This window comes from Lepidochelys kempii, chromosome 6 (assembly GCF_965140285.1).
Source record: "Lepidochelys kempii isolate rLepKem1 chromosome 6, rLepKem1.hap1, whole genome shotgun sequence".
Classification (NCBI taxonomy): Eukaryota; Metazoa; Chordata; order Testudines; family Cheloniidae; genus Lepidochelys; species Lepidochelys kempii.
This window is the reverse complement of record NC_136385.1, coordinates 35325992-35343374: the sequence shown is the minus strand read 5'-3', so window position 1 is coordinate 35343374 and position 17383 is coordinate 35325992. Positions and strand designations below refer to the sequence as shown.

The 17383-nt window shown below is 43.2% G+C and overlaps 1 protein-coding gene across 9 annotated transcripts in view; it reads left to right on the top strand.

Moving 5' to 3' along the window:
* Positions 1-17383, top strand: part of DENND2B (DENN domain containing 2B) — a 304168-nt gene that overhangs the window by 17669 nt on the left and 269116 nt on the right. The window contains exon 2 of one of the 9 annotated variants that reach the window (XM_073347507.2): positions 16900-17109. The exons of the other annotated variants lie outside the window; for them this stretch is intronic. The gene's annotated coding sequence lies outside the window, so the exon portion shown is untranslated. The remainder of the gene's footprint in view (positions 1-16899; positions 17110-17383) is intronic. 9 annotated transcript variants of the gene reach the window in all.

Sequence of the window (17383 nt, the reverse complement as noted above, 5' to 3'; positions counted from 1 at the left end):
TATCCCCACCAACAGCTACTAGCTTTCTTCTTCTCCTCCACCTCCATCCATTTGGCTCCGATCTCCCCGCCTCGATTACCGTTTTGGGCTTCCCATCTAGGATGTACCTTTCTATTTCCTCAGGAACACCCTCTAAGAACTGCTCCATTTGTATGAGGGGAGACAGATCTTCCAGAAACTTAACGCTTGCTCTTGATATCCAGGCATCCCAATGTTTCACAATGTGGTAGGCGTGTCGGGAAAATGCCACGTCTGGTTTCCACCTTAGGGCTCTGAACCGCCGACGGGAATGCTCTGGGGTTAGCCCCATCATAATTCTGGCCTTTCGTTCAAAAAGTTCGTACTTGTTCATGTGTTCTTTAGGCTTTTCAGTTGCCACCTCTAAGGGTCCACTGAGTAGTGGCCCCAGCTCCACCATATACTGATCTTTGGGATGTTGTACCCAAGGCAGGCCCTTTCAGAATTTTCTAAGAAGGCCTCTGTGTCACTGTCTACCTTGTATGTGGGGAATTTCTTGGAATGGAGAGCGGTTCCTGGAGAAGGACTGTTAGGGTTACCTGGTGGACCCAGCTTAGCTTTTTCCAGCTCTAAGTGCTTCAGCTCTGTCTCTGCTTTTAAGCGCTTTGCCTCCATTTCAATTTTAAAAAGTTCTAGCCTTCCCATTGTCTCTTTTGGCCAGGTGCCCACTCACTTCCTTTTACCTATGCATAGCAGTGAGACTTTTTAACCCTTTACAGGTAGAGCAATTAGAGAACAGCTACTAAGAGGGATTTTTGTAGCTGCTGGCTGGGTGTCCATAAAAGGGAGCATTCCCCCCCCCCCATTTATCACAGTTGTGTGTTTTTGGTTTTTTTTGTTTTTTTTTTTTGGGCCCCCTCCCAAAATGTACTGGATGCTTCACAAACACAAATAAAGACTTGGCCTTATGCAGTTTAAATTGAACATGAGGTCATGGGCAGCTGGTGAACCGGCTGTTGGGGGAGGCTAGCCCCTGGCCACTCCCCTTCTGCCCAAGGCCCCGCCCTTCCATCTCCCTTTTTGTCCCCACTCCACCACAGGAGCCCAGAGCATCCCCACTATGGCTGCTAGCGCCCCCACCCGACCCGGGCTGCCTGGATCGCCAGGCGACTGGGTGGTGCAAGTGCAGAGCCCCTGTGCAGCGAAGTCCCAGTGCCAGGCAGGTAGCATGGCACCGGCCCCAGCCCCAGCCGCAGCCAGCCTGGGCCACGGAAGAGCAGGAAGTGCAGGAGAGGGTCTGAGGGCAGAGTGTGGGCGGGGCCACACCAGGCTGTTTGGGGAGGCTCAATCTCCCCTGGCCCATGCATGAGGTCATAAATAGTGTATCTGTGGTCAGGAAGGGGAGTAGGGTTGCCAGCCCTCCAAGGTTCTCCAGAAGTCTCCAGGAATTAAAGCTTAATCTTTAATTAAAGATTCTGTCATATGATGAAGCCTCTGGGAATACATCCAACCAAAACTGGCAACCCTAATGGGGAGAGGAAACACAAGAATGACAGCAGTTGGATTACATTGTTGCTCATTACTGTATATGCTGAGCTTGATGGTTCTGTTCCCTTGTTTGTTACATTCTCCCACTCCTTTGCTTCTTGTAGGTGAGGGGCAGAAATGAAGTTTGGGGAGGGATTTGAATGAGGTGGATACTTGTTCATGAAGAACTGGATATAAGCCATCAATTCATTTCAAGTAGGACACCAAACACCCCTCAGATTCTGGTAACAACTCTATCATTACTAGAGATAGTGAGAGCCGTAAAGTGTGGATCTGCATGTGTGTTTGTAACTGCCCAAACTTTAGAGGTGTTTGGATTTAGTACAGTCCTTTATAGAAATGGCAAGCTCATACTTGAGTCCAAACTACCCTATTTCAAAGATTGATTCAAGCCCATCTCTTGCGATTGCTGATCAGGGCTGGATTTGAACTGGTAGCTTAGGGACAAAAGGCTTGAGATTTCGAGGCATGTATTATTTCAGTTGAGGTACATGCATCTATCCCAAGCAAGGAGAAATGGTGTAAAAATTAAGACATGCTTGTGTGAGTCAAATACCACTTCAGAGAGCCCATAAACTACAGCCATACAGCTGAGACTTAAATGGATTATGTGCAAACAGAAATGTTCTTCCTGACAGATGGAGGGCACGGTAATTTTTTGTTAGAACTGCAGCCACCCACAAAAGAAATGGGATGTTGTTTAAGTTCAAATGCATGTCACTTAACGTTTATTTAAAGCTGAGATTTAAAAATGCCTGATGTGTGGACATTTAATGCTAGTGCTGGTGCCAACACAGGAAACTGGGTCTTTGAGTTTAAGCATTTAGCATTATTCCCTAACTCCCATGGTATTAAAAATACCCATTGTGTAAAGTTCTGTTACTGTTATTCATGTCAGTATTTTGACAGGGTCACCACACTGAATTAATAGTTTGCATTTTTTTCCCTAAAAAAGGATTAGTTGTCTTCATGGAACATCACAGTCACAGGAGACAGATGCAAACTGACTAGCATCATACAAAATGCCCTATTCTGTCTGGCATTCTAAGTGACTTAGAACAAAGTTCTCAATATTTGATGCAAGTTGCCAGGGAAGATCACTTCTTGCTCTCTTACACTGTTCTTGTGATCAACACACATTTAAGGGGAGAACTTTATGAAGTTCTGTAAGCAAACTTTCCAGAAAAGCACTCCCTGCATTGGTCTGAAAAATGCTTCATGTCAAGAGATGTAACTGGCAAAATGTCTCCTGACATTTTTTGATACCACATTGTTACTTCTTTGAGGGAGTGAAAATGGTTCTTCTAAGACAGGGTAAAAAGAATGAAAAGTTCCAATGATTTTGAACTTTTGTTCTGGTGGAAGTGCTTAGAGTTGAGGTCACTTTAAAAATAACAGTAGCTGAAGAAAAGAAAAGGAGTACTTGTGGCACCTTAGAGACTAACAAATTTAATGTCCTGGTTTTTCCACGTGCTAGAGAAAAGTTGGTCATTCAGAGTCTGTGTATGTGTGTGGGAATGCTCATTTGGGGTTATGAAACTAAATGTTGGGGGGATTTATGGTGTCTCATCTCGTTATTCTGCTGTAGGGCTAAAAGCTGCTGTCAGTTGCTATTGTTCCATTGATCAAGAATATCGCTTTCGAGTTATGTCAGGTCAGCTGAGGCTTGAAGTGCTGGGACAATGAAGTTGCTTCCCAAATCTCCTGTGTGACAGTAGAAATCATTGTCTGTGAATTGTCAGACATGGTGACTTCCACTGCCAGGGAACAGATTTGGGAGCAATTTCACTGCAGCGTGTACTTACCACGTAAAGATCTAGGGTATTACATGTGTTGACCTTGGTTTGTGGACAGTGAGTTTGGGTGGGATGGGAAACCATGCCTGTGTAAGAAATGCACAATTCAGAAAGGAGGTGAGATCCAACTGAAAAGGGACATTGGTAGGGCAAAAAGGAAAAAGGCTTAAAAACTGTCTCAAAAAATAACAAGTTACCCAGGTTTTATGTGACTATTTTCTTAACTAATAGAATTCTTACAACCACCATGGCATCTGCTGCCTGCAAATACACCGTATGAGCCTCCAGGTTTGCATGTTTATTTCTTTTTCAGTATATTACAGATTTGCCCATCACCCTATCTCCAGAAGAATTGGGTGAATAATATTCATTAAGTATTTCATTTTTTTTTTTGCAATATCTTTCTCAAAAAGGATTCCACACATTTTTTTTTTCACCGTTTGCCCACCTCTGGCTAATGGACAAGTCCAAATCAGACCAAACTGAATGTAATTAAAACTAACAAAACAGCCTGTTCTCCTGACACATACCCCAGCCTGCCCTGAATAGACAGATTGGCTTTACGCTGTGCCTGAGGGTTCGCAAACAAGGGCTTTGGTGGACCAATGAGAGAAATGAATTCTAGAGCCAAGGGACCTCTGGTGAAAATGCTGGCACCACAGACCCTTCCATTTAAATGTAACTGTGCATTGGCTGAACTCAAGTGTTGTGGAGCTGCGTGTCGAGAAAAATGGTCTAGATCTAAGTCAGGTAGCTAGATCCCAAAGCTCAGAGAGTTTAAAAACACTGACAATACCCTCAATTGCTCTTAGAAGCATATATGAAACCAGAGCTGTCTCTGGAGCACTCAGACGCTGTCTCTTGCGAATCTCACTAAGAGATTGGGCTGCCATGTCATGTACTATTTGACACTTCCAACAGGTTTTTTAAGGGTAGCCCCCATCCTGCCCCATGTTGTGTTGAAGAACAAGATTGTTGTCTCTTGAGCTGCTATGTTTTTCTGAGAGAGAGGGCATAACAAATTTTTTTTTTAATTTCCCTTTAAAAAAATAAAATAAAAAACATCAGTATTGTGCCTGGCACAAGGAGAAAGTTATGGTTGACAAAGAAAAATAGTCAATGTTACAGTATTTTCCATACACTTATCTGTTGCTGCTCTGAGAGTAGATCAAAATTGTTTGACTAGCATTGATGGTTTAATATATTCTCAGACTGAGAGTGACCCATATGACCTCTAAGGTCTTGGATATATATCAGGTGGGTTATAGAAATTACTTTCCTCTCCATTTTCCTGCCTCTACTCTTCCTACCAGGCATCTCATAATGTTCTCGACGGGCAGATTTTTGCTGTCTTCCTGTAAAGCGAAGGGTTTGTTTGGAAGGTCCTGCTGCTCAGGAACTGGCATGGTCACACTACCTGAGGGATTTCCTTTGTCCCTCCTCAGTCCAGCTCAGGGCACAGTTGCTGTTACTGGGTAATTTATCAGTGTACAACTGAGGAATTGTCAGAGTCCAGGATAATGCCTGTGTAGGTGGCTTGCCATTGCGTGCAGTCTGATGCATTCCAAAGTCAAAAGTGTTGCTCTTCATAGTATCTCTTTGAGCCAGGGATAAAGGCAGGAGTGATTCCACGGGGGTGGTTTAAAGTTAAACAAGGCCCAGGTCCAACAAAACATTAGGGCTCTTTGTACAGGCTCTTCTTTTTAGCCTTTCTGTGAGGCCTCTTGCCTCCTTCCCTCCTTGATCTTCCCCTCACCACTTCATACCCAGACAGCAGGCTTTAATAAACTTTGCGTCACTGCCTCCTGATGCGCTTCCTTTGGATCTGGAGCTGCTGCACATGTGGGACCTGTGTCCCAGGGATTTGATTTAAACTTATCCTTGTTTAACAGTACCCAAGAGGGGGATAAATGGAACCAGAAGCAGGGAAATTGCCCCATCCACCAATGAACATTGAATTGAGTAATCCTTGATTTACACTCTCTGGTTCTGGGTATTTGGACAGGCCAGCACCATTGTACAACCCTTTTAAAATCATTTGTAGTGAGAAAATTCGCACTGGTGGCATGTCCTTCTGCTCCCACTTAATATACTGTAACGTATGAATGACCTGTTGCTTCACACGATAAACTGGTGGTTACTGTGGGCTTGCTCGGATACTCTGTAGGTAAAGCATTTCAGTGGTTACAGGATACTTAAGAGAGAGAGAACAGTAAGTAAGGTCACAACCACATGGCCATTTTTCTAGTGTTCATAATCCCGCTTGGCGCTTCATGCTTACTGGAAGGCCAGGAGAAATATCAGACTATAAATTGAACATTGAAGCCAGTGTCACAAGAGAGTCAGTCAGGACTCAACATGAAGTCTGGCTTTGCTTGCTAATGAGTTCCCTCACAGATACTCAACTTGTGAGTCAGGGAGCTAGCAGAGAAGCTGGTGAATGTGGAATTAAGACATGGTCTCCCAAATGAAACCATGAGAGAGCCAGGGAAATCTGAAGAATCTGTGCTCTGGAACCATCTGAACCTTGATGGGAGGGAAACAATACTGAGTGAGGGAGAAATGTTGAGAGAAATGCTTGTCCATCCTTCAGCCTCCAAGAGAGAATACATCTTAGAAAGGACATAAGTATGTGGTTGGGGGCAGGAGGAGAGGGGAAAACAGACTGGAGGATGATCGTGCACAGTAATAAGTATGCGAATAGAAACATTGCTTCTCTAGTCTGGTCTCTAATTATTGCAATCTATAAGAGACCCTGGAAAATTTACCTTTTCACTAAGGGGGAAATGAAATGAATTATTGTCTGAAGTTTAACTTTTAGCCAATTTTAATCCCTTTTAAGCAGTGTACATAATAATGCACATATAGTATGGGCTGGGCAATGTGTGCCCAGAGACGCTGGAGCGATTCTGATCGCCGTCACACTAATGTAAATCTTGAGTAACTCTGAGTTGCTGCAGATTCTCACAGGTATAACTAAGAACAGAAGCTGCCTTGCTATTTGTTGGAAGTATTTACGTATGTGTCTCCTACATAGAGACACATACGTAAATACCTGAATTCCTGGGCTGGAGCTTATTGGGAAAGTATCCTGCTCACAGAGCAAAGAGTGCAGTGACGTATACGTAAGATTAAAATCTGCATTAAGTTTTGGGGACTCAGCCTGTGTATAATGACAAAACACCAGGATTTCAGGCTGGGCAGCCAGTACCTGCTGTCTTTGGCTTGAACTAGCATCTCCATTTCTCTCTCCTGTATGCTGTAGAGAAATAAGTTGGCAACCACTGCAGCTGGCCCAGCCTACATAAACATATAGGCTGGAGGGCACTTGGGGAAAGACCACACAAGCTCAGCATGATTTGGACCATGTGATTATCACCAAATACAGATGGTGGCTACCCAGCTGCTGCCCACGACTCAACACTTCACTAACTTCATTATGTAAAGTTTCTTTTCAGGTTGTTTTTAGGCTCAGCAGTGTGCTCTTTTTCCATTTAGCAAAAGAGTAAAAGGAGAGTGTCTTTCTAGATATTCGTAAGAGATTTTTATGGAGGCCTAGTGTGACCTTGAATAGTCTTTAGATGTTCGGTTTGAGACTGATTCAAAACCCTTTGACGTCAATGGGAGTCTTTTTGCTGGATCAGACTCTTTAAGAATAACAAAGGGATTTACTTCCACAGGTAAATCTCAAACACTGAAAAGCTGTAGGTTCTACCGTTGGATATGATAGTCCCACTTTTAACAGGCGGGACCTAGATCTAAAAGGGGGTACATTATTTTCATCTCTGGACTTATTTGAATTTTATAACCCTTACATTTAGGGCCTCTGAAATAGGTTAGGTGGAAGTAGGGTAAATGATAGAGAAAATGAAATAGTAATAATATGTTGCCAATTATAGTGTCTTACATCAAAGCACTTTACAAAACATTAATTAATTAAAGTATCACAACACCTCTGTGTAGGGAAGTATCATTATCTGAACTCTCTACATAGCCCTAACTTGGCTAGGTCCCATTTACTTAGAAGACCACCTCTCAGTGTCTGAGTTACCATACGATCCGTAGACATCTGGAATACTGCAGCCAATAGTGAGATTTTCAAAGCTACCTAGGAGACTTGGATACTCAGCTCCTGTTAAAGTCAATGGGAATTGGGTGTCTAAATTGACTAGATAAACTGAGATTTTTAAATCAAAGTGAGATTCACCTCTATAGTTCCTAGAGGTGAGCTGGGCTCCTCTTTTCAGGAAGAAGATTCATTAGAGTGAGTATTAAAAGCAAAAGTCATGACTTAGTTTTTAATCTTTAACCTAATCCCCCTCTCTTCATATAGCCCTGTACTAAATTATATGTTCAGTAATTTATTGTTCTGCTTGTACTTTGCAATAAAAATATTTACTTCCCTGTATAAATCTCTGCTGAAGCAGAAACTTGCATATTGCTTCAAATAGCTTTAGCCTAAAGAAGCTCCTTCCTTGTTATAAGTATTTATCCCAAGGCCCGAATTTCAATCAGAAGAAAACCACTTTGTTTTGTTTTTCAGTGTCTTCATTCTCTAATCCATCTGATTTCCCTGCGGTGTGAACGCTCACCCAGAAAGAACAGTTCATTTATCCTTACAGCCGAAGGAACCTTTTTCCTAAAAGCAGAAGTTATCTATTGTATTGTTCTTAAAAATATACAAACCATGGGAAGTGAATATTAGGAAGTGACTGAAATTTCATTCAGGATGTATTTATACTATGAATTAGACTCCTTTCAATATCTTTGCCCCTTGAGACAAAGACAACATATTTTTGTTAAGCTCTGTATTTCTTAAAAAAATGAAATCTTACCCCGTGTTTGTTAAACTAACAAAGGAAATGCAGTTGGAAGGGCACCAGACTGGGAATCTCCTGGGTTCTGTTCCCTGCTCTGCCATTGACTCACTGTGAGGCTTTGGGCAAGTCATTTAACTTCTCTGTGCCTCAGTTTCACTCCTGTAAAATGGGGACGAGTGCTTAGCCTCTTTTGTAAAATCATTTTGAGATCTACAAATAAAGCACTGTGGAAGGAGCTAAGTATTTTTGATAAGTATTGTGGGTTCATTCTGATGTATGCTTCCATGGTTTGCTCTCACTTTCTCAAACTGGCGAGGACTAGAGGCCTTAAACTGCACCTGTGAAGTTAATGGGAGTTTTGCCATTGTATTAAATGAGCTCAGCATCAAGCTCTAGGAGAGCAGTTGAGGTGGAGAGCTCTGCGGTGACCTGTGTGGCCAAGCAAAGAGAGGCACTGATACCCTGTCATAAATATAAAGGGAAGGGTAAACCCCTTTGAAATCCCTCCTGGCCAGGGGAAAGCTCCTCTCACCTGTAAAGGGTTAAGAAGCTAAAGGTAACCTCGCTGGCACCTGACCAAAATGACCAATGAGGAGACAAGATACTTTCAAAAGCTGGGAGGAGGGAGAGAAACAAAGGGTCTGTGTCTGTCTGTAGTCGTCTTGGCCAGGGACAGAACAGGAATGGAGTCTTAGAACTTTTAGTAAGTAATCTAGCTAGGTATGTGTTAGATTATGATTTCTTTAAATGGCTGAGAAAAGAATTGTGCTGAATAGAATAACTATTTCTGTCTGTGTATCTTTTTTGTAACTTAAGGTTTTGCCTAGAGGGGTTCTCTATGTTTTTGAATCTAATTACCCTGTAAGATATCTACCATCCTGATTTTACAGGGGGGGATTTCTTTATTTCTATTTACTTCTATTTTTTATTAAAAGTCTTCTTGTAAAACACTGAATGCTTTTTCATTGTTCTCAGATCCAAGGGTTTGGGTCTGTGGTCACCTATGCAAATTGGTGAGGCTTTTTATCCAACATTTCCTAGGAAAGGGGTGGTGCAAGTGTTGGGAGGATTGTTCATTGTTCTTAAGATCCAAGGGTCTGGGTCTGTAGTCACCTAGGCAAATTGGTGAGGCTTTTTACCAAACCTTGTCCAGGAAGTGGGGTGCAAGGTTTTGGGAAGTATTTTGGGGGGAAGGACGCATCCAAACAGCTCTTCCCCAGTAACCAGTATTAGTTTGGTGGTGGTAGCGGCCAGTCCAAGGATAACGGGTGTAATATTTTGTACCTTGGGGAAGTTTTGACCTAAGCTGGTAAAGATAAGCTTAGGAGGTTTTTCATGCAGGTCCCCACATCTGTACCCTAGAGTTCAGAGTGGGGGAGGAACCGTGACATACCCAAAGGAAGACCAGCCACCCTTCTCAGCTGAAGGTCCTTGAAGGAGGGGTAGTGGTGATGTGACATGTGGGATCCTCCAATGAGTACCCACCCCAAGTGGCTGAAACAGTTGTTTCCCAAAGTACCTGATAATTCACCTAGGACCAATTTTTGCACCCACATTAAAAGCTCTGAAACAGGCCTTTATGATGGGATGCTGACAGGCCTGTACGTGTAGAGCAGCAGAAAGGGTGCCGTTGTAATCATTTGTGGTGCATCAAGAGTTATGGATTTTGTTCATTGGTCACCGAACACTTCTCATAGACCGGTTAATTGTACCTGCCCTACTTTTTACATGGCTAAATTTTAATTTCACACATATAGAGCGAGAGGGCCTTATGTATCCTGTCTGAATATCTATTTCACTGCTTTATTAAATATATTCATCTGCATGATGATCTCCTGATAGGAAACTGCACATCAGTTAGAAAGTTTTTGCTTTCAGCCTCATTTGCGTTTTTAGATGTAAAGTTCTCTTCAAGGCCCATCAGATCACTTCGCCGTTTCCCAGATTTTGTAGGAGTCATTTGTTTTGTTATTTTTGTACTTTTACTATTGTGCTTGACTTGCTGCAATGACTTCATTTCCACATTGTAAGAGTAGCTAAAATCTTACCAAGCTATGTTTTCGCACTGTGGAAACGCATCTTATTCAGGGTCAACTTCCTGATCAGCCTGGATAAAACAGAGATAAAAAGAGGACAATGAAGAGCAAGCTAAGATAATTGTATCAAGCCCCATAGCCCTCCTTTGTTTTTTTTGTTTGTTAGCTTTTTGTTTTAAGAAGCCTTTTTACTAAGGAACTGAGCACTCTGGGGCAAAGCATCCCCCTCCACTCTGCTTGGTGAAAGGACTGAAAACCTGGCAGATGTGGGCTGGGATGGAAAGGGTAGGAAAGCAGGCAGCATTGTGTGGATTGTCATCCCTCCCTTCCCTGACCTTTTTGGAAGCTTCTCCGTCAATGTTCCGTAAGTGAGAGATGGGGAAGGTGGGGCTGGGGCAGAGGATTGCCAGCAAAGTTCATCCTACCTACTAAACGTCTGTTCAGGGCCAGCACAGAACTTTTAGTCACACTAACCAGACCTTCCCATTTCCCCTTGGCACTTTCCTACCTTATGGTGGGAGATTGACTAGGCTGGAGCCACATTGGTGCAGCAGTTCTCAAAGAGCCAATATCTCTTCTGGTGAAAAGGGGATATTCTTAAAGGGGCAGAAACCCTTGAAAGCTGTCCTAGTTTGTGGAAAGGGTGATTGGCAGGAGCTATGTTGGCACAGTGGCTCTTGGCCTGGCTGTTGTCCCTGTTAGGGTTGGAGGAGGCCTGACAGAGTCATCCCTGAAAATTCTCTGCATCCTAGGCAGCAGTCTATAAGACCTATCCCTAGCACTGGCTCACTGCATACAGACCAGGCCAAATGCCAACTGTATAGTGCAAAACCCCCCTCCGTCCTCTGAGTCAAAAAAGCATTGCAGAAAGTTTGACTTTCTTTTGTATTTTGTAATGGATGGTGTTGAAATAGGGAAAATGAAGTTTTAATCTTGAGCTATATAAATATTTGACAGGTTTCAGAGTAACAGCCGTGTTAGTCTGTATTCGCAAAAAGAAAAGGAGGACTTGTGGCAATTTGAATTTGAATTATCCTAGAAAAATGCAAGTGCCCCGGAATGGATACAAAACAATGAAAACATGTTTCTAAGAAGGGCTAGAGAAACAGCCAAATAAAACAAGGTTAAATGCCTTGGGAAAATGAAGCCAGGTCTTCCCAGTATTTCTGGTTTTCCCATTGAGAAACTTGAGCCATTGATGGTTTTCCGCAGGAAGTGCGGTAGCAACCTGTGACATGAAATATAAGGGTGAGGATTTTTTCCACAGTTAATACTTTCCTTTAGTCTGGCTTTAGATCCTGGTGTTTATCCTTCCCTAAGTGAGAAGGAAGCCCCTCAGCACTGTTCACACGAGAGTGCAGCTGTACAAAAGCTAATGCTCTATGTTTCTGCTCCTTATACTCATGAGGGAATTCTGCGCCCCCAAATTAAAAATTCTGCACAGAATATTTGTGAAAATAATGCAATATAATCACTCTGATTTCAATTATTTTGGTAATTTATTTAAACTACAATACAATGGATGGAGAATGGGAGTGGGGAGCATTGGAGGAAATCCCCACCCCCCCTTGCCTAATAGTAATGTAGCTCCATTTGACCCTTTATTTTTAGCTATTATTCAACAAATATATGCAGCCATATGCTCAGTGTTACATCATCACTGAAGAGCAAGTGAGGATGGGGGAATCAAACTCGCAATTTATATTGGCTACTGACCATCTCCAGAAACAGTTAATGGAGCACATTTTGATAGGAAATGTTTTCAGTCCAAAAATTTAGACCAGTTCTAATCGCTAAAGCATCATAAGTATTTATAAGGCCATACTGTCCTTTACACCACTATGGCAATGTAAAGGAGCCTTAAAACTTTCACACCAGTTTTATACTTCTGGGGGAATTCACAAAGACAATGGGAACAATTCACTAAGCAGGCAGGCTGCTGCGTTCTGCTCTGCCTGAGGGGACAGAGCCTGCCCCACGCCTACCTCCTTAAAAACACCCCAAAACCCTGCCCCTCCATACCAAGCATGCTGCAGTAGTGTGTGTGAGAGGGACAGTCAGTCTCTGTCTGTCTCTCTCTCTCTCCCCCTCCCTCCACGCACAACTGCCCATCCCCCCTCCCATTCCAGCAGTGATTTATGTCTCTACAGGCTGCTCCAGGCGCTCAAACCAGCCTGTCTGCACTGCTAGGGACGGGCGCTTGACCACTCTTGCGGCTTCCCTTTGTTTCCCCATCAGAAGTCATTTTTCTTCAGGGGACACGAATTCTGCACATGCTTGATGGGGCAGAATTCCCTCAGGAGCAGTAGAATTTACCCAGGACGTTGTTCCTTGTTGGGAGTAGCTGCATTAAAGAAAAAGATGCTGCTGGATGGGGGCATGTCTGCACTTACAGCGCTGCACTGGTGAAGCTGCACCATGGTAGCACTTAGCGAAAACGCTACCTACATTGACAGAAGAATTTCTCCAGTCGGTGAAGGTATTGCACCTCTCTGAGTGGTGGTAGCTAGCTCGCCAGGAGAAGCCCTCCCATCAACGTAGCACTGTCTATATTGTGGGTTAGGCTGGTATAACTACGTTGCCGTGAGGTATGGATATTCCACACCCCCAAGCGACAGAGGTATAACAACATCTTTTGCAGTGCAGGCTAGAGATAAATGTGTAAATGACTGTGTACAGTGCTGTTACCTAACAAACGGCCACATCCTGCAGTCTGTAGGCAGTGATTTCAATGAGAGTTTAGCCTTTATAAGCACTGATGGCCCATTTCGCCACTCGTCCGAGCCTTGTACACTTATTTACTACAGTGAGTACCAACAGGTGTAAAATGCTACCACTTCATAATGGTAGCATTTCACACCCATTTTGCATTGATGTAAATGACTGCAGCAGAGAATCTAGCCCTGAATAAGGATAGCCCATACCCAGGCCAAAGACTTGACCTAGAGTGGACAGCAGATGATGTGTGTTGTGTGAGAAGCTGTGGGCTATTTTGTGCAGGATTCTGTAAACATTTCTTGAGCTAAGCAGGATTGGGTGGGTTCACTATATGGACAGAAGTCCTCCAAGGCACATGGAGGTGCTGAAGGAAGTGGTGCTGGTGATTCTTAGGCTTTCTACGCTACCGCAGTAAATCGACCTACGCAATGCAACTCCAGCTTCGTGAATAACATAGCTGGAGTCAATGTAACTTAGGTCAAGTTACCGCGGGGTCTACACCATGGGGGGTCGACAGGAGAAACTCTCCCATTGACTTACCTTACTCTTCTCGTCGAGGGTAGAGTACAGGGGTCGACTGGAGAACGATCTGCTGTTGATTTGGTGGGTCTTTACTAGACGAGCTAAATCAACTGCCAGTGGATCGATCTCAGAGCATCGATACCAGCTGTAGTGTAGACCTTCCCTAAGCCTACACTAAGCAGCTTTTAGCAACTGGGCTGTGTCGCTACAGCCATGCTGCTAAAAGTCACGCAGTGTAGCTGCTGTTTGTTGACTCTCCTGCCGACAAAAAACATCCACCCCCAATGAGCAGCGTTTGTGTTGTCGGCAGGAGAGCGCTCCTGCCGACAACATGCTGTTCACACTGGCACTTGTCACAGCAAAACTTTTGTCTTTCGGGGGTGGGGGGGAAACACCTCTGAAAGACACAAGTTTTTTATCATTCAATTGCCTGTGTAGACATAGCCTGAGTCAGGGCTAAGCTCGCGGCTCATCATGGAGCTAAGGGCACTGTGCTGGGTAGAGACACAGTTGTTCAAATGAGATATAAAGCAGGGACTGGTCATTCACAATGATTAAGGCCCTAGATGTGCTTTTATTCTGAATATTTGTAATTCTTTTAGATTTAACAGTAATTAATGAAGTCCCAGGCACCCTGATAATTATTAGTCTTACTGGAATGAAATAATGACTGCCCAGAAGCATTCAAATGTCATCTGTGGATAACAGACTCGGCCTGCCAGCAGCATTAAACAATCATAAACGTTCACCAATTAACTTAGCTAGTGAATCAAACAGAGAAGCTCCTTTCCACCCTCACTAGCTCCTCCCAAATCCTGTCAAACTAAAGCCTTTTTAAGCATGCCCAGAAAGTTATCAGATTTAGGGTATTTTGGACCGACAGTCCGTGAAGCTCAGTGTGCTATCCCAATTCTGCTTTGGATAATTACACTTTTACCTCTTCAAATGTCCTGTTTCTTCAAGAGGTACAGTAGTATCCTTCATTCTAAGCCCTCTCTGGTTCTCTAGCATTGCTGTGTACTGTTAAATGGCTGCTGTACTTCACCCCAGAGAAGGCTGTATTTCAGCAGTGGTTGAAGCATTCTCTATATGTGCAACCCTGACTTCATAAGGGTATTGCAGGGCTTAGTTAATAATTTGTAAAATGCTTTGAGATCCTTACTTGAAAGGTGTAATATGACTGCCAAGTATTCTTAACTGAATTATGAAATAATAAATGTGTCCTTTGTGTTTTGAATTCTTACTGCACATCAGTATAAGTAATAATAATACCCAGCTCTGATATAGCACATTTCATCAGTAGGCCTCAAAGGGCTTGACAAGGGAGGGCAGTATCATTAGAGTGGAACATTTTCAACTAAATGAAGTAGTGTTGACATATGTTGTTTTGCAGAGATGTATGGGTTTTGACACAGGTTTGTCAGGAAGGGGTTTTGAGGTGCAGGGCTCTATGGCCAGTTCTAATGTGAAAGTAAGAGGGAGGGACCTGAATCAAAAAGCTCACGTTTTGATCTGAAATTGGCAACTTAGACACTATTCAATTTCACACAAATGTTTGAGAGGTTTATGTTTCATTTCAATGTGAAACAAACACACACACACAAATTCTGAAACCTCAAAAGTTGCGACAAATCAGACTTGTCATCGTCTAGTCAGGTCTAACCATTATCTCCATAATTCTATCATCCATTTTACAGATGAAGAAACTGAGGCACAGAGAGGAGAAATAACTTGCCCAAGGTCACCCAGTGGTCCAGTAGCAGAGCTGGACTCCCAGGTTCCCTGAGTCCTAATTCAGTGCTCCATCTATTGGGCCACTCTGCCTCCCAGTTTAGTACAACATTAAAACAGTTTCCCAAGTAGCTGATTTCACCACTTCTACATTGACCCTATCAGTTTCTTCACAAATCAGAGGTGCCAACTTTCTGACATGTTGGGGGTTCTCCCCTCTGGCTCCACTCCAGTCCCTGCCCCCGCCCTGCCTCTTCCTGCCCTGTTGCACCCCACCCTCACCTCCCACCTCCCCCGCAGCATATCCTGCATGCCATGGAACAGCTGATCGCGGTGGGTGGGAGGTGCTGGGCGGGGAGGGGGAGGTGCTGATCAGTGTGGCCACCGGTAGGCAGGGGAAATGGGGGGAGGAGGAGGAGCTGGTCAGAGGGGATGCTGAGTACCCACCATTTTTCCCCCCTTGTGGGTGCTCCAGCGCCTATGCCAGAATTTAACATTTCATTAAAAACAAATGTTTCTAAGTGTGGCCCTGTCCAAGGCTGATTTTCTTGAGTCTGCAGACAAACAATAGCTGTGAATTTTGTCCATTCAAAGAAAAGGTGTGGTAAGGCTGTAGTCTAATGTTAAGAGTTTCAGTGGCAATATTGTTAGCTGTTTCATTGCTGATCATTGTGCACAATCACCCAACTATTCTGGTATTTTGGGAGGAGTTTGGGATTGTGGGTATATACTATGGAAATATGGTACCACTAAACTTTTTTTTTTTTTAACCAAATTGATCGCTATTTCTTTTTGGCAATCCACAGGAAAACTAAATCATTGTATTTGTTATGACATTAGAGAAGGGGTGTCAAGAAAATACTTTAATATGCCTACAGCTGTATGGATTTTCTTTTGCAGTTTCTGAAAATAGTGGGCTAGCCAAGTAAATTTGTGCTGCCCTATTCTGTTATCTTTCCTTAGATGATTCTAGAAGATGACGTTTCCTCTGCAAGTCTCTGCTGTTTATGAAGTGAAAACGTATTATTCCCTTCAATTCAAACAGGGCCTCCCTCTAACAAACAGAGATTCAGTGCCCCATTTATTGACTTGACATTTTGTTTTATCATTCCAGTTTACAGAGTAGTCTCTGGAGGTTTGCAAAGTATGCATGAGTAAGAGAGAGAAATGTGCTCCTATTTTTTGTTGGGAACATAGGGGATTTCTGCTTGGAAGCAAACACGGCTGTCCATCTAGATCCATTTTCCTTGTTTCAATTAGCCAGGTCAGCTGTGGCGTCCCACAATACTTTTCTCCCCAAGTACTCATTGCCACATCACGCCCATATTCTTCATAGATATATGAATGTGGCATAACTAAGTTGTATTTGATGCAAGATGCATCTTGAGAGATATCATTGGAAAGGTTATGATTTACCAAATATTATTATACTATCCTATGTATCATTGCAGTATCTGAAGTTAGGAATATAAGATCTGTATCAATTGCAAAAGTGTTTGCATCTGCGAAATGCCCACCAGTAGGGCATTGCCCACAGTAGGCAATCAGCATGAATGGGTCATGAGGAAGGACAATAAGACTTTGAAGATACTACTCTCCCACCTTCCTGAGAAGCTTCCTGGGTTGCTGCTTTGACACTACAGGGTGAGGTGATCATGTCACCTGGTACTAGACCCCCATGTTGGGCTTTCAGTATATTTCCATTAAGAGGGGGTATGGGGGTCAGCCTGCAAAAGAAAAGATGCCCATCATATATAAATTCTATTTAAGGCTGGAGAGTGAGTTAATCATGGTCACCAGTTCTTCAAGGAATCACTGGCCAGGATGACTGCTGGAAACACCTAAGACTGATCTGGGGAGAAGGTCTGGGACCCAGGCTGAGAAAGGTCAGCCTGTGAAGGATGTACCTGGAGATTTAAGCTGCAAGCAGTGCAGTTTACCTTCAAGAAACTCTGCAACCTGCATAAAACAACATTTAGGGTGAGAAATTACTATTTGTAGCCAATTTCCTTTATGTATTAAGCCTAGTTTGTGTGTCTTGTTTTATTTGCTCAGTAATCTGCTTTGATCTGTTTGCTATCCCTTATAATCACTTAAAATCTGTCTTTTGTAGTTAATAAACTTGTTTTTTCTTTAAACCAGTTTGTACAATTCATATCTGGGCGGGGCAAAAAGCTGGGCTTATCTCCCTCCACATTGAGAGAGGGGGGTAATTTTTATGAGCTTGTGCTGTACAGATGTCTCTATACAGAGC